The sequence below is a fragment of the Rhinatrema bivittatum genome, chromosome 7, assembly GCF_901001135.1.
Source record: "Rhinatrema bivittatum chromosome 7, aRhiBiv1.1, whole genome shotgun sequence".
NCBI classification, from domain to species: Eukaryota; Metazoa; Chordata; class Amphibia; order Gymnophiona; family Rhinatrematidae; genus Rhinatrema; species Rhinatrema bivittatum.
Window position 1 is genome coordinate 169,769,440 of NC_042621.1, and position 18,312 is coordinate 169,787,751.

The 18,312-nt window shown below is 44.8% G+C and overlaps 1 long non-coding RNA gene across 1 annotated transcript in view; it reads right to left on the reverse strand.

Moving 5' to 3' along the window:
- LOC115096143 overlaps positions 1-17,910 on the reverse strand; it is a 101,097-nt gene extending 83,187 nt beyond the window's left edge. The window contains exon 1 of the long non-coding RNA XR_003857996.1: positions 17,829-17,910. This is a non-coding gene — a long non-coding RNA (uncharacterized LOC115096143). The remainder of the gene's footprint in view (positions 1-17,828) is intronic.
- Between the last annotated feature and the right edge of the window lie 402 nt (positions 17,911-18,312).

Consider the following 18,312-nt stretch of genomic DNA (forward strand, 5'->3'; position numbering starts at 1 on the left):
AAATAAACAGCATGCATTCAATTGATTTACTTCATGTCTTGTCACTGGTAGCTCAAGGCAAATTACATTGAGGGATGGGAAGTATTTCTCTGTCACCCCAAGGGTTTACAGTCTATCAGGGTCATTTATCATTTTGCGTTAGGGCCTAACGCGCACGATAAATACCGCATCGCTAAATGTGTATATAAATATAAAATTAGTATTCGAGTGGGAGGAGTTTGGGTGAAATAAATGGAAATGGAGGTCTGGTAGTCCGGCGTGTCATAGAGTAACGCACACAATCAAGGGATTTCATGCTGGAAATAACTACACTTTGGGCCTCATTTTCCAAAGCTATCGCAGGCTTGCTCTGTTAGCGCAAGCCTGAGATAACTAGCGAAAGTAGCGCAGGCCTGCGCTATTGAAATCGGGGCGGAGTCGGCCCCGGAAGAGGAGGAGTCGGGGGCCTCACCGGGGCCGACTCCGCGAGGACGGCGCGCACAGCGGAAAGGTCAGGCCCTTTTCGCTGGCTGTTTCGCGCCCAATAACTACACCTTCTATGGTGTAGTTATTGGGCGCGATGCCAGCAGCGATCACACCGCAGAGGTGCGATCGCTGCCGGACCGCCCCCCGCTTTGGGGCCTGCGATACTTTAGAAAATGAGGCCCTTTGCTTTTTGCGGTATGGTGAAAAAAAATATTTATCGCAGCCGGTATCGCGGAACACGTTATTATCACAGCAATTATCGTGCGTGATAAAAAGAGGAAGAATAATGGACACACTTACCAGGCCTTACAGGCCTATTAAAAACAACTTCTTACCTGGTCTACCTTCCTAAAGCCACAATGTTTGTGGCAAGTATAATTGTGGTGGGATATACTGGAGGCGTCAGCAGTCTTGCCACATACGTGAACAAGCAGAACAACAACCACCACCTTAAGAACAGGAAAGGCCAGTTCCAATCCCTCCTAAGGAAGTGCCTGCACCACAGGCAGAGCCACGGGCCCCGCAGGGTCACGGCCCAGGGCAGTGCCTGGCACAAAGGGAGCCACGGCGCAGGAGATGCAGGGAGCGTATCTTTGCTCCATGAACATCCTTGTTGGGCATGCCAGAAGATTATGTGGTTTGCAGGTATCGCCTCAGCTCAGACTATCCTGGAATTATATGAAGAAATCTGAGGGGATTTGGACACAGCCACTGAAAGGTCCCATGCTGTTGGCCACCCTGCATTTCATAGCAAGCGGCTCCTTCCAAACAACAGTAGGGGTCATGGGGGGAATATCCTAGGGATGTGCAGAGCAAAAGTTTATGTTCATAAGTCCATAAGTCGAAAGGGGGTCCCATTTGCGGTCAATATGGACATATGGAGAATTCCATAAGTTGAGTCTATGTCCATATGTGCAAATAAAAATTTAAACCCCTCACCCTCCTTAATCCCCCCCAAGACTTACCAAAACTCCCTGGTGATACAGCAGGGAGTCAGGACGCCATTTCTGAACTCCTTTGCGAGGAGCACGTGACGTCGGCGTCACGTCGGAGTGACGCGGCGTCACGTGATTCCCCGCGCGATCGCTCCGGGACCCTCGTTGCACCCAAAAGGAACTTTTGGCCAGCTTGGGGGGGGGGGGTCAGGAGGCCCCCCCAAGCTGACCAAAAGGCCTCCTGACCCCCCTCCCCCCCAAGCTGGCCAAAAGTTCCTTTTGGGTGCAACGAGGGTCCCGGAGCGATCGCACGGGGAATCACGTGACGCCGCGTCACTCCGACGTGACGCCGACATCACGTGCTCCTCGTAAAGGAGTTCAGAAATGGCGTCCTGACTCCCTGCTGTACCACCAGGGAGTTTTGGTAAGTCTTGGGGGGGGGTGGAATTAAGGAGGGTGAGGGGTTTAAATTTTTATTTAGGATCAACAATCGTGATTTCCAACTTATTCAACATAGCTATGTTGAATAAGTTGGAAATCCGATCGTTTTCGCCTCATCACTTTTTTAAGTAAAAAAAAAAAAATAAGTTGCGTTTTACATTTAAGTTCAAAACGAATGCACACCCCTAGAATATCCCAAACCACGTTTTCATGCTGTCTGGACCAGGTCATTACAGCAGTCTCTGACCACATTAAATCGCTACATAGCATTTCCTCATGACAGGCAGGACTTGATGAACTTGAAGAGAGGCTTTTATGACTTCGCAAACTTTCCCAGTGTTCTGGGAGCTATCGACTGCACTCATGTGGCCATCATTCCACCCCGTGACAGGGAGGAGAAGTACCGCATCAGAAATCTCTTCCACTCCATCAACATGCAAGTGGTCTGTGATACTCGAATGTGCATCCTCGACATGGTGGCCAGGTTCCCGGGAGCCGCACATGATTCCTTTATACTTAGCCAATTGGGCCTCTTTGAAAATTTAGAGAACGGCCTGTATGGTGACAGCTGGCTCATAGGTAAGACAGATGCTTCTTTCTATATTCCAATTTTGGCTATGTGTTTGTGGCAAATGGCATGGAATTTGGTGGGTGGTTCGGGGGGTGGGAAAGCATCGCTGCCATCACAAGTGGTTTGTATAGTTACATCTGCAGCCCGTTGTCCCAGGTTCTGCCTTTTTTGCCCCATGCTGCAGAGGCCTGCTAATCTTCAGGTCGATTCAGTAAAGTCCACGAGAGAGCGGACAAATGCCCGCTCTCCCGGCGCGCGCGATTCTGTATTTAAATTAGGTGACACGGTAAAAACAGGGAAAAGGAGCGGCGGCTGTCAGCGGGTTTGACAGCCGATGCTCAATTTTGCCGGCGTCGGTTCTCGAGCCTGCTGACAGCAACGGGCTCGGAAACCGGACGCCGGCAAAATTGAGCGTCCGGTTTTCGGTCCAACAGCCGCGGGCCGAATTCAATTTTTTTTTTTTTTTTTACTTTTTTTACTCTTTGGGACCTCTGACTTAATATCGCTATGATATTAAGTTGGAGGGTGCACAGAAAAGCAGTTTTTACTGCTTTTCTGTGCACTTTCCCGGCGCCGGAAGAAATTAGCACCGACCTTTGGGTCGGAGCTAATTTCTAAAAGTAAAATGTGCGGCTTTGCTGCACATTTTACTTTCTGTATCCCGTGCGCATACCTAATAGGGCCATCAACATGCATTTGCATGTTGAGGGCTCTATTAGGTGCTGCAGGTTGGACGCGCGTTTTCCTCCCCTTACTGAATAAGGGGTAAGGGAAAACGCACGTCCAATAGAAGGCTAACAGTGCGCTCCGTCGGAGCGCACTGTAATGTATCGGCCTGTTAGTGAGGGCAAACATACAATATACTGGCCCTAAAGCTTGGGGTGTGACCAGGCACTATACACTTTCAATGTATTCACTGTCAAAATGACCCTGTTCGTGTCCTCCCATTGGGAGCTATTTACATCTCACTGGTTAATCACAAGTTTGAACTGTCCACACTGCTGGTACTGCCAGATCAGGTGTGGCCGGTTAGTGATGCATCATCCAGATTGTCAGTCACAGTTTGTCTTGAGTCTCACACACCTCGACCAGAAGCAGTGTCATCTGCATGTTGGTGGCCTGACATATTCCCTCTGTCAGGGCTCACAAATTGGTTTCTATGGAGGACATACCGCTGAGCCTGCAAGGACATTCTGAATTACACCATGAAGTACAGTTTTTGCAGCTAACACAGGTGTGACAGCTCTTATATATTGCTTGACACAAAATTGTTCAGAGTAGTTAAATCACTAGCAGATTGTGATAAATTGCAGGAAGACCTTGTGAGACTGGAAAATTGGGCATCCAAATGGCAGATGAAATTTAATGTGGATAAGTGCAAGGTGATGCATATAGGGAAAAATAACCCATGCTATAATTACACAATGTTGGGTTCCATATTAGGTGCTACAACCCAAGAAAGAGATCTAGGTGTCATAGTGGATAACACATTGAAATCGTCGGTTCAGTGTGCTGCGGCAGTCAAAAAAGCAAACAGAATGTTGGGAATTATTAGAAAGGGAATGGTGAATAAAACAGAAAATGTCATAATGCCTCTGTATTGCTCCATGGTGAGACCGCACCTTGAATACTGTGTACAATTCTGGTCGCCGCATCTCAAAAAAGATATAATTGCGATGGAGAAGGTACAGAGAAGGGCTACCAAAATGATAAGGGGAATGGAACAACTTCCCTACGAGGAAAGACTAAAGAGGTTAGGACTTTTCAGCTTGGAGAAGAGACGACTGAGGGGGGATATGATAGAGGTGTTTAAAATTATGAGAGGTCTAGAACGGGTAGATATGAATCGGTTATTTACTCTTTCGGATAATAGAAAGACTAGGGGGTACTCCATGAAGTTAGCATGGGGCACATTTAAAACTAATCGGAGAAAGTTCTTTTTTACTCAACGCACATTAAACTCTGGAATTTGTTACCAGAGGACGTGGTCAGTGCAGTTAGTATAGCTGTGTTTAAAAAAGGATTGGATAAGTTCTTGGAGGAGAAGTCCATTACCTGCTATTATTTCACTTAGAGAATAGCCACTGACATTAGCAATGGTAACATGGAATAGACTTAGGGCCTCATTTTCCAATATCGCATTGGTAACGCATTAAGGGGCGTTTCCCATGCAAATGAGGCTTTTTTCGTGCAGCGGGGAAACTTTGCATGCCGCGATGTTTTCGCGAATGTATTCGTGAATCCATCTTCGTGGTGCACGATAAAACAACCAATGAATCATCGCCATGCACAAAAGTGTCCAGACAGCCTGTTTCAGGAGAGAAAGAAAGAAAGAAAGAAAGAGAGAGAGAGAGAGAGAGAGAGAGAAAGAGAGAGAGAGAGAGAGAGAGAGAGAGAGAGAGAACCTTGCTATAGTGTCTCTTCCCTAGACAGGTATTTGTATCCCTATGAGAGGCCCACCTAGTAACTCGAGGTGGGGATTAGGTATGAGTGTAGGGGGTTGGGGGCCACTTTCACATTCAACATGAGACGTACGATCAGAACAGTGGTCTCTTGTGAAGATTTGATGGCCTTCGGAGTGAGGAAACTCACTCCAAGATGAGATTTGGGCAATGTTCTCTCAAACTAGCTATTTGTTGCCCAGGTAGAGTGTCCATCAAGCTAGGTGGAGAGAACATTGTCCAAATCTCATCTTGGAGTGAGTTTCCTCACTCCGAAGGCCATCAAATCTTCACAAGAGACCACTGTTCTGATCGTACGTCTCATGTTGAATGTGAAAGTGGCCCCCAACCCCCTACACTCATACCTAATCCCCACCTCGAGTTACTAGGTGGGCCTCTCATAGGGATACAAATACCTGTCTAGGGAAGAGACACTACAGTAAGTCTGTCTCTCTCTCTCTCTCTCTCTCTCTCTCTCTCTCTCTCTCTCTCTCTCTCTCTCTCTCTCTCTCTCTCTCTCTCTCTCTCTCTCTCACACACACACACACCTGGAACAACGTGACATGCATTTAGGCTAGGCAAATCGGCTTTTAAGGTTCAGGGAAAGATACAGGCTATCTTAAAGGATGGTGTGGTTTGGCTAGCCAGATCTGCAAGTGAGCCATTCCCAACATGCCAGCAGAGCAAGGTACAATGAGGCCTTATGTGCTACCTGCTGTGTCATCAAACACACCTTCAGAGTTCTAAAAGTCACTATCGCTGTTTGGTCAAGAAGGGTGGAGCTTTAATGTAAACCCCACCCAAAGTTGCAGATATAGTGCTGCTTTGCTGTGTCTTCCATAATCTCGCTCTACGCCATGGATTACAAATGGAGATACATCTGGATCTCCTCCCAGATCCCCTATGTGTCCTCGCACGAGCCCACGACACCACTCTGAGCGGCAGCCAGCTTCACCAAAACCTTGTACAACACTACTTTGCCTGATAGCCCTCACCTACCACATCCTCTTCCAGGGAAGGGAGACCAGTAGACTGTTAGCTGCTGCTCTCTTCACTATCATCTTTCTTTCTCTCACTGCTTCTCTGTGTAGGTCAGTGTGTAACCAAAAACAGGTATGCCTACTCTGGATTTGCCTTGGCAATGGAGCAGTAGACTGTACTTGAAAAAAATGTTGTGAAAGTAAAGATTACATCAAATACATGTGGCTGCCATAATGTGTTCTGCCTGATAGTGACACTAGAAGATGCATATGTGGCATGAGAGTTTGTGGCCTAGCTAGCACCATGTGGCTTGCAGGCCCTCCCCAGCGGACCCCATCCTAGCACTCACATATGGATGAGATAGTGCCACAAGTGTGATGCCAACCCAGCTGCTCCTCAAGCATGGAGAGCTACAGCTCTAGAAATGCTGTAAATCTCAAATAGCTCTGAAGCTTAAACGTATTGGCTAAAAGTACAGGTAGACATTTTAAGGTTTCACTAACAGATTTCCCATTTTACTGCCTCATTGTGTAACTCACAAATGTGTGCATGTCAAGTGATACACCTGAACTGGGTAGGATTACTCTCACATGGGCATGCCAAGCCACAGCTGATACCACTGCCTCACCAGTTTCAGAGCCACTGCTTCCTAGGTTTTCCAACTGGATCCAGATTTACAGGATATGTTGATCCAGTCTTGGTCTTACTCCCATGCATGAAGGTATTGATAGTCTTGGTTTTGCTCAGAAAAGCTATAGGGAAATCAGATGAAATCCCAGCATGTATTGGGTTCCAAACCAGGACATGATTGACCTTTCCTGAAAACTGGAGCCAATTGGCAACAGTACTGCAGACATGAGAGTGCTCTAGTAGCATGCCTTCCCTTACAGCCTTGAGTAAAGTGCCTGTGCTACCCGGTGCCATTTCCACAATGCACACAGCTCCTTCCAAGCTAGCATTCCTCCTGGTGTTGGATGCACCGTACTACACCTAGCCATGCAATTTAGAACTGATAATGTGCAGAAGTGAAGAGCATTGGCCATTGGGATGTCATGTAGCTTCCGTTACCTTCTCAAGGAGCCTACACCAGGATGCACATCCGACTCGGTGAAGGCAGGATAGGGAATCAGATGGTGTCCTGCCTTCACTTGTCTTTTCCAATGATCTCTGAAATGCCACTGTCACAGTATAGTTTCTAACCACTCTTACAGCACCAACATCTCTCCTGAGCAAAGGTTGACGTCATAGAAGCCAATGGTAATGTGTGTTTCATCTTCCGGGATTCAACTCAGCCATCACAGGTAGCCTTACTCAGTTATGAAGATATCAGGGTGCTGCAAGGCCCTTGGGCATTATGGGTCACTGATAGTCATGTGATGCAGCTGTTTTAGCGTTAGTATGTACCCAGAAAATATGTAGAGTCTTTTGCTTTTACCTATATTATCTCTTACAGTCCTGTTGCAATCTGTGACCACCCTCAAAGCACATAGCTGAGCACTCCTGCACCAAACAGCTTGCAGATAGTTCCGTTCCACCATCACTCCACATGTTTCCGTGCTTTCATGCTTGTGGAATGTGTAAGAGATGCTATCCTCCAGGCTGTGCCTCATGTGGTGCAAGTCACTTTTACAGTTAGTGGTGAGCAGGGCAGGTGTGCTCCCACACTGTGAATGATCTGCTCTGTGTATAGCATTAAGGCTAGAGAAACTGTTGTCAGCTGATGACTTGATGAGCGTACAAGCTGGGTCCATTGTACAAGGGACACAGTGCCGACTATATAGGCCTACTGCTCCCAGAGGTCTCATGTGATATCCATGTAGGCTGATGGCCCTTATGTATTGGACTCTTGCTACACCCACTTTTACAGGCACCTAAGCCCTTGAAGGGCTCATGTCTCAGCTTCAGACAAAGTAGGTGTCATATATGCCTCTGACAGATGTGTTTTATGTGGGCAGGTATAGATAATCAATGCCGAGGAAGGACTCTGACTCCTTCATTAGCTGTTAGGGACAAGCAGCCACAGACATCAATGTTGTTTGATGACAAACATTCCAGGAACGTATGCATTGCCCTTGTGTAGGTGCAGGAAGTGCTCCAGGTAGTCCATATTCAAAAGATAAGTGTGTCACTATGGGTCTCTTGAGTCATATGCTGTATTAGTCTCTGCCAATCTCTGTGTCTGGGGGTGCTGTTGCACTCAGAGATCCCTCCCTTGCCACAGCAATCCATATCCCAGAGCAGGCAGTGTGTGTGCATGAAATTTGCACACATCCCTTTTGGACAGCAGTGATGGAGTGATTGCACGCTTGAAAAGAGGTGCCTCTGATAGTTTAGCATATGGCCTGAAGTATGAATGCCTTCACTCCTTGTATTCTGAAATTTCCCCTACTACGCTCACAGTTTATACCTAGCATTGAGAGAGGGTTGGAGGGTGAAAGTTGCCATGGTGACAGATCAAATATGTAGTCTTATGTGTACATGTTAGTTGACATTTCTCTGTCATGGACACCATCTCCCCACCCCCCACACGGATGCTTTTCCACCTAGTACTTGGAGTGTTCCTAATAGTCCACTTATTTGGGATATGCAAGCTACCCAGAGCATAAGCACTCACAGAGGCTTGCTACTTTAGGGAGGGAGGAAGTGGTTGTTAGAAGCTGTCCACTGAATGTGGGGATGCTGTGATGGCTAGAACGTGGAGTGTCAAGGACCACCTGATGGAATCGATGTAGGGATGATTCAGATGAATGATTTGCATGATGATGGTTTACTGACAGCATGTAGTCAGATAGCTGGTGCAGGTGTGTGTATGTGGGGGGGGGGGATGGTTTGCTTGGCAGGTGCTGTGGCCTGATGGAAGTCCTATTTGACAGTTCCTTAAAGCTGTCTCTGGTCTGCTTTGGCTCTTCTCCATTGATCATATTATGCACAGTTGACAGAGGCTGCCACCCCAGACATATCATTTTACCTCACTATATCCTCTGTATACTCTAGTAGGGTAGAGCTATCCACATATAGGTCAATAGCTTTCCTGTCCATATATAGAGGTGGTGCACCCATATCTGCTGTTGAATGTAGGGGACAGGGTTTGCTTAGCACTTCTAGGTGCTTCACTTGTACACTAACCAACCTTTCCCTTCAACAACACTGTGTACTTACTGACTATTGTAATCGACTGTAAGCTGCTGTGTGATAACTAGGGGGAGAGGAGTGAGGGAGTAGTGTGTTGTCAACAATGTGCACAGGGCCTAGAGGGCTGCTGCTGCTGCTACTGCTGCTGCTTGGAACTAGGCAGATTTCTACAGATGGACTGCCATCCCTGTCATGGGCTGCCTTTGGGATCTGGATGCTACCTATGAGGTCATCCTTACCTTATACATATTATACAGATCCCAAAGCCATCCCAGTATAGGGGTACCAGCCAGTATGTGGAAGTCTTCCTGGTCCCAAGCAGCAGCAGCCCTCTAAGCCCTGTGCTCCTTCCCATTTACAGGCCCTGTGCACCTTCCCGTTTACAGGTGAGATGAACTTACTGGCTGCGGCTCATGTGGTGTCCAGCCGCTCATCCATGCCCTCAAAGATGTCCAATCCCAGCCTTTCCACGCAGTGCTCCTCCATGGTGTTGAGGACAATGAGACATGGTGCTCCTCCTCCGGTCCACCTTTGATATTTATTTCTCGCCACCACCTTGGCTTTCAGCTGCGCCTTGATGTCCCAGTAGCTGTGCACCACCTGCTTCCCACTTTGTTGGTCTCCACTGTGGTGCTGATGCCCTGGGCTATGTTGCGCCATTTCTGGGCCTTGGATGCCTTAGATGTCTTGGCTGCCCAGCTGCTGAAGAGCATGGCATAATGGTGCAGGACCCCTGCAATGACCATCTCATTATCTTGCAGGCTAAACTTGATAGCCCTGAGAGAAGGGCACCCTACTGCCTGGCTGCCAGAAGGGGTGCCACTTCTGCTTCTGGAGAGGTGTCCTTCCTTTCCTCACTCTCCCTCCCACTCCCCTCTCCAATCCCTCCCCCCCCCCCCCCTTTTCCCCTGCCCTGCCAACTCTCCTCCCATCTGCCCGCTCTCTCTATCCCTAGCCTGCTGTCCTCCTCCCTCTGTCCTCACCTGCCTATCCCCTTCCCCCTCCCCCTCCCCCTCCTGTCTCCTTTATCCCTTCCCTCCTGCCTCTCTCTGCTCCAGTCCCTATCCCTTCTCCTCTCCCCTCTTCCACATGCACATTTCCTCTCCCCTCCTCTACTCCTCCACAGAAAATGACAAACTGACAAACATGACAAACAAACACAAACTTTCCCACACACAGATAGACAAAAGACAAAAGTTAAGGTAAACAGAAGGAAAACCAGTAAAAGACAGGGCAACACACTCAGAAATCGCAATACCAAGTAACTCCTAATCCACTGACCACTCACTACTTACCTCCTTTCCTCTAACCCACACCTTGGCACACCCTCAAAGAGGCAGCTGCAGGAAGCCTGTATATATAACCTGGAAAAAATAATGCACCACGCACTAATCAACACGAGCCGCATAAAATGACATGGCATGTTGTGACGCAACACACCATGTGGCAATTCAACGTGCGGTTACGCAACGCTGCATGCGGTATTTACCTATGCGATGTGGCAGGCTGTAAATTACCTAAACACACCCTTTTTTTTTTTTATCGTGAATGCTATTTATAACGATTTGATGAATTTAGGTTTATGTTTGTACCTGAGACAATGGAGAGCAAAGTGACTTGCCCAAGGCACAGCAGTGGGGTTTGTACATCAGTTTCCCTGTTGCTCCTTGAGAAGTCAACTTACCCTCTGCTTTAACCACTAAGCTCCTCCTCTGCCATTTGGCCCTGCTTGGTCTCCCACATAAATAGCAGGTACAAAGTATGTGAACACAACACTTATGAAGTAGTTGGATCCATTAAACTTATCCTGGGTGATAAGAAAGACAAATACAGTACTTCTTACATTTGACAAACCAGTGAATGATGGCTTTTGTAGTTATGATTTTGGTCAAAACAATCTACAAGTAAGGAATCCTGTCCTTAATGGAACCAGTGGCCATGGTTAGCAGTTATCTTTGCAGAAAGAGCCTGGAAGTAAACCAGCTAGGCTTAAGCTCTAACCTTATAGGATGCAATCTGGTAGTTAGACATTCTTCAAGTTTATTACTGTTATGCATTGTAGTTTGTAAGAATATATAGTATAACTTTATTAGTCTTAAGATTTCAATTAGCAAATATGTCCAAGCCATCTGTTGTGTTCCGCGCCCGTGGAAGGCCACGGGTGCGGCCCCCTACCTCACCCATGGCGGCGACCCACCGCGGGAGCTCCTAGTTATGCCCCTGGGCCGGTGCCTGTCGCCCCAGTGCAGGTCCCCGGTCTGGCATGCCGGGTGGGGAGCTGTCCCCGCTCCTCCCTCGTGGCGTTCTGCAGGCTTTCCGAGGAGGAGGAAATCCAAGATGGCCGCCACCATCTTTAGGCGCGAGGCCATGCCTCCTCCACAGATTTAAAGGGGCCAGGCCTCTTAACTACTCACAGCTGTCTCTAATGGGCAAGAGTAGAGGAAGTATAAAGGGAAGCTTCCTCTGCCCATTCTTCGACTTGGCAACGTCCCATGTAGTCAGGTCTGCTTGCTTTGGTGAGTTCTTGTACTTCGAATCCTTGTTCCTGTCTTGTCTTGGTGTTCCTGGTGTGTGACTTCGGATCAGCTAGAGGTGGTTCCTGGTGTTTGACTTCAGACTGGTAAGTGGTGATTCTTGGTGTTTGACTTTGGACTGGCAAGCTGTGATTCCTGGTGTGTGACTTTGGACTGGCAAGTGGCGATCCCTTGGTTTACGACCTCAGACTGGTAAGCGGCGACCCTCTGGCACTTGACCTCGGACTTCTTCCGGACCATCGTCTCCAAGGGCCCACCTAAGTCCCAGTGGCCCAGGTCCCTATGTGCTCCTCCCGGGGGAACCGCGGGCTTCCAGAGGTGAAGCTCCAGTTAGCCCTTGCACCGAACTCTCGACTCCTTGACCTCTCAAAGGTCCACCTAAGTCCCAGCGGTCCAGGTCCCTATGGGCTCCTCCTGGGGGGACCGCGGACTTCCAGTGGCGAAGACTCCATTCTCCTTGACGTCACGACTCTCCGTCTGCTTCCTCAAGTTGCCTCAGTCTCCAGTGCCTAGGGTCAGCTGGTCGCATCTTCTGTTCTGCCTCGCCACCCGACGGGAGAACTTACAGATCTTCTTCCTAAGGTACACCATCCTCCCATTGGCCCAAGGGTCCACAAACCTGAGCATAACACCATCAAAATCAATCTGAGGCAATTCTGGTTTTATCCAATTTTATAGTTCTGATTGTAGTTTTATAGTTTGTAGTTTTATAGATTGTAGTTTTTATAGTTTCTGATTGTAATTTTATAGTTCTGATTGTAGGCTTGTAATTCTGATTTCCCTAAGACACAAAAAAATAGCAAGTCCATGTAAATAATGCAATGAGCGAGTACAACCCAGACTGGTTCAATGTCTCTGCTCACCTGGGGGCATCCAATAACCCTAACAATTTGTATTGCTTGCCGGATAGTATTTTTAAACAATGAACTGCAAACACAGCAAGCAGATGCTTCTACACTATCAAACTTATATCAAAAGATAAGAAGCCTGTAAATATATATTCAGTTCCAATTGTTCAAAATATATATGTAGCTCTCTTATTTGAATGTGTCAATCATAAACTTGGCATTAGATCATCTCTATGACACCTCCTCCAACATCCAGATTCAGTCTATCATCAAGAAAATGAATCCTGCCAACCACCCTCTGGATAGCATACACATAAGAACATAAGAAATTGCCATGCTGGGTCAGACCAAGGGTCCATCAAGCCCAGCATCCTGTTTCCAACAGAGGCCAAACCAGGCCACAAGAACCTGGCAATTACCCAAACACTAAGAAGATCCCATGCTACTGATGCAATTAATAGCAGTGGCTATTCCCTAAGTAAAATTGATTAAGAGCCATTAATGGACTTCTCCTCCAAGAACTTATCCAAACCTTTTTTGAACCCAGCTACACTAACTGCAATAACCACATCCTCTGGCAACAAATTCCAGAGCTTTATTGTGCGTTGAGAGAAAAAGAATTTTCTCAGATTAGTCTTAAATGTGCTACTTGCTAACTTCATGGAATGCCCCCTAGTCCTTCTATTCTTCGAAAGTGAAAATAACCGAGTCACATCTACTCGTTCAAGACCTCTCATGATCTTAAAGACCTCTATCATATCCCCCCTCAAATTGAGGTTATTCTTTTTTAATATGGGTTTGATAATTGCAGATTTGAGACAATTAGGATAATTTCCTTCAGTAAGTGATAGATTGACGATCTTGGTGATTAAATTTGTATAATAGGTTCAATTGACTTGAGGCTTGTAATGGAGGAGGTTTGGGGGGTGAGGGGTGCACAGTCTGACAGGGCCTTATTTGAAACCCCTTAACTCCTTAGGATTTTTTAATGTAGAACGTCTCAGTTTCCATTCATCCTAAATATTCCATAATTCACAGAAAGCATTAAAGAGACCATAATTTCCAGCAAGGAATAGTCCTTCTACTCAATGTATAAAGCTATGTTCTTACAGCCTTGCACTCTGTGACTACAAACACTTGACCATCACCACTGTTGAAAAATGGACTATAGAAAGCCAAAATGAAGGACCTCTTGCAGTCAAAGCACTGCAAATAGTTATTTTTTTCTGATAAAAGAAGGGCTACACAGCAAGCTTTGCCATTACAGCATCACTTCCTATCAAGGAGAGGATGATAGATAAATGCAATAATGTGAAATAATAATACCCAAGATGAGTTTCCAGCATATACTATACTTTTATCCATCCTATTGAAAGAAATGTTACCAAAAATATATGTGTTAATTTCTCTTGAAAAGATGTTATTGCAACTTCTAATTCTAAACTTAAATGATTAAAGGCAGAATGGGAGTGTTCATCTGAGCTTTTTGTCAGAATGCAATGGAAAGTCATTCTCTCCATGCTCTGCTTGATAAACCCTCAGCTTGGGAGCAGGGAGGATACAGTATTTCTATTGTGGTTAGAAAGTGTGCCAATCATATATTATCACCTTATAATGTTTTACCTGGATATCCCTATAATGCTATGAATTCAGAATAGCATCACTGCAAATCCATGGGCAGAGTCATGACCAGGGTCTGCACAGCAGTGGAACTCACATCAAGTGACTGTGTCTGACTTTTTACTACCCAATAGGCCATCAGTCGAATATAAATATTTTAGGACAAGTTAATCTGCTCTTTGGCAAGAGATTCTTCTTTAGAGTCTACTGCATGCATCTGGAAAATGCACCTGCATTCGAGCATCTGGAAAATGCATGTATTCATTCTGAGGGACAATGAATTCACTTGTAAGGCCTAGAGGATCACACTAAGTCTTCTGACACACAAAAAAAAAAAACCTTCAATACACAGAGCTGTGTTCCAAAACAAATTTTAATGTTTACTGATCAATGTATATTTTAGTCCAAAAAAGCAGAAATATAAGAAATAGCAAACAGTCCTTTTCCAGCTCAAAGTCCAAATTCAAATTCCTCTTTTACTTTGAATAATACTCTGGCAATAAGCTGATCTTCCTTAATTTCCCCAGATCTCTTCCTCAGAAACCTCAGAATTCGTGAAATGTTCCTCCCAACTGAACAAATTGCCAATATCTGGTTGTACATTTGGTTCGTCATGCAAGTCTCCTTTTCCAGTGGAATTTAAGAAAACAAATATTTGGCTGGAACTCCTCCTGGAATTCCCTTCCAACTTGATAATAATGTGCAACACATTTTCCAAATGGACAGAAGACAAGGCCACACACCTTCCCCTATCCTGAAGCCCAAATAGCAAGCAGTCCCTTGCTGCCTTTCTCCAGTTTCCTCATCCACAAACTTTCACACCACTCCCTACTGACTCACTGAGTCACCATTTATACTGCCCTTTGGGGATGGACCGGCCTGCAACTCTTAAGTGACAATTACTCCCTTGAAACTTCCCATTGCTGGGAAAAATCCTAATAGACTTTGGGGAAATCCTAACCCCCTTCTACAGAAGTCTAGATAGTTTCAGTTTTATTATTCTATTGTCTTAAACACTGTAGGAAGTAATCAGATCAAGAGAACATAAAAAATATGGATAAGTATATCAGAAAAGGAAGGATGTGGTAGACATGGGCAATGTTGCAGAGTTAATATGAATGGGTACTGAAAGTATGTGAGGTATAAGTTGAAAAAGTTATTCAAGATCAAATACCAAGAGGTTAAATGTCAAATGTGAGATCAAATTCAAAAAGCAAAATAGAAAATATTTTTAGCTTTTTACCTGAAAGACATTCAGAAAGCCACAAATTGACATAGTACAGGCAGAATGACATCATAAAATGGCAAGATTATTGAATGTTGACAAAGATATATTGTTGAAAGCCATTACTACTACTACTACTACTACTACCACCACTACTTCCACTACTATTTACCATCAACCAAGAAATAACAATGAAGAAGACTGAAATTGGAAATTAGACAAAGTAGAAGGATATCATTAGAATAATAAAGCAAAGGACCAGCAATGGAGCTCTTGGAGGTACCATCTAGCAGAAGCTTTTGTATCACACTTAATCTCTGAGCCAAGACAGTGAAAAAGCAATTGATGAGTAGAAGAGAAATGAGGATCAGAGCAAGCTGACTTTTCCTTTGTGGTTCTGATGTTAGTATAAACTTAGGTAAATTATAGTTGAAATTTGTGTATTACCAGTGCAGGTAAGTTTAAGGCCAAGTCAGCCTTTCTTTCCCTAGGCCATAGATCAATCTGGCCAGCCTAGGATGCCTTGTTTATCAACACAGAATTTGCTTAAGCTACACAGAAAGCATAACAGAACTGGACCTTGACTCACTTTGCTTCTATAACCAGCTCTGGCCTTTTACACCAGTCAAGATGAAAGTCCCTAGTTTATCAGTTTTGCAGAAAGCAGAAGTATAGCTATCTGAAATGAACAAGTTAGATGGCATGTATGACCACAAACAGAGAAATTACTTGCAAAATAGAGGAAATTTGTAAAAGAAAAATGGGACATGTTGCAGGTGAAAGAGCCTAACCACAAGTTGACATGAACTTTCATGCCCAGTCTTTGACAATTGAGAGGAAGATAAGCACTTCCTACTTCAGTTTTGTCTCAGTTATTGTCAAGAACAAGGATACTAGCTATCACAACGGACACCTGCCACCTCCATGTCTGATAAGTAAAGAGCGAAACACCATTCCAAATATGATCATGCAGCTTTGGATAGATATAATCTCCATCTAGATAGAGATATCTGGATAGAGATAGAAGAAATCCTGGATGCCAGAAAGGTCCAAAACAAACATTAGTATCTTATTTCTTGGAAAGGATATGGATTGGAGGAAAATTCTTGGGAACCTGCCTCCAACCTCCATGCCCCCAAACTGATTCAGGAACTGCAGTGATTTAAACTCTTAGAAATGATGTGGCTTCAGGTAGACAGGGTCAGCTACTCAGCATCAACTTGAGGGGCGGGGCAATCCTGAATATGGCAAAACGTCACTGACTGGGTGAGATAACTTTAAATTTTATTGGGTAGCTAATTACAGATAAACATATTGTCTGGAGCAGGCTACACAACAATATCTAGTAAAGCAGGGTATTTTCATAATAATAATAATGAAAATACCCTGCCTTGTTAAGTGTTAGGAGGTTTAAAAATTTTAATAAATGTAAAATGTTAATGTAAATATAATAATGATAAATTGTGTTTTCTCAGAATTTGCCTATTGACTCCAAGCACACTTCCTGTCTTGTAGCACTGAAAATGACATAAGATAGTGTTGTCAATAGTGTTAGCAATCAACATTAGGTCAAGGACAATACAGAAGGAATAGGAATCATTCTCTTCAAAATGCAAAGGATCACTCACCACCTGAATGAAAGTGGTTTTCAGTACAATGAATAAAGCAAAATTCAAATTTTAAACAGTTTAATATACAACGTACAGAATGGTTGATTAGTGAGGTGCGAAAATTCCACTCTCTAAATTAGTCTTCATTTGATGTATATGGAAAATAATCTTTACCATGTTATCACCATAAGGGAGAACCTTCAGTTTTCCCTGCTCTTGAAATCCTAATCTTTTCCACAGGCTGTAATACCTTGTACATCCCTTTCTTCAGGTAGGGTGTTTTTGCGTTTGAGATATTCAACTTAAAAATGTTTTTATTGATAAATGCTTTTATTTTCAACTGAATAAAAAAAAAAAAAAGAGGAGGTGCACGAGTGCACAAAAGAGGAAGGGTGCCACCTTTCATTAAAAAAAATAAAATAAAATACCCTTGCAGTTTTAACCTTCATTTTCCAGTCCTGCTGCCTGACTCACAGCAGGAGCAGAAGAGAAAATGAATTCTGCCAGATGTGGAAACAAATGGATTTGAAGTTGCTGATTTTGTTCTTTCCTGGAGTTCATGTGAAGGCTGTGCTGGTAGCACTGGCTGCAGTCACTCATGCTTGATGGCCCAGTGGGACTAATTACTGCATTTACAGTTAAACATGGAAGAAAATGTATCTCGCTATCTCCATACCGCCAAGTGTACTGAAGGATATGCTACTACTTTACACAGATTAATACTCCAGTGAGTATATTAATCCCCCGAATTTCACTCACTACTTGTGGCTTATACATTTTAATTGGCTGTAAATTGTCACATGAATTTGTGTGAAAGCATACTGATGAAATGCTTTTTGTGAGAGTTCAGGAAAGGCTCCACCTGAAGGTGCAGAACCACATCTTGAGATTATACCGAAACTAATTTACTTATACATACTAAAGCGAGAACTCAAAATTCAAGGCAGTTTATTCTCCAAGCAAATGAGAGCACTTCCCTAGCTTCATAATAAGATATAGACTCAAGCAACTGTGAGCAAGCTTACCCTGATGAAAAAAAAATCTCTGCAACCGGGAGCATTCATTCCATGCCAGAGCAGAAAGCAGCAATTACAGCATGTCCTGTATTGTGAACTATTACTGAGATCACTGACTATTCTACTGCAACTGACACAACGTGGATGCATCCAGCACAGTGGCATATTGGCCTATTGGGCATTTGGACATGCCCCAGTGGGATGGTCCAGTCCGGGTCAATGTTCTTGCTGTCACTACCAAACAGAAGCAGTGTGATGAGTTCCTGCCACTGCCAACCGCTATGCTCCATCCGTGCCAGCAACAGAAAAAAAAAAAAAGTTCAAATGCACAAAATCAAAGGCAGGCAATGCCGGCTCATGAGTTTTGAACATGCTGGGCAGTGCTGGAACAGATGGAGCAAAGCACCGTGGCTGGCAGCAGCAGAACCTCTATCCCTTCTCAGTTAGGTCAGCTGAGTAAGAGAAACTGAGAGGAAAGTTGCTGGGGAAGAAG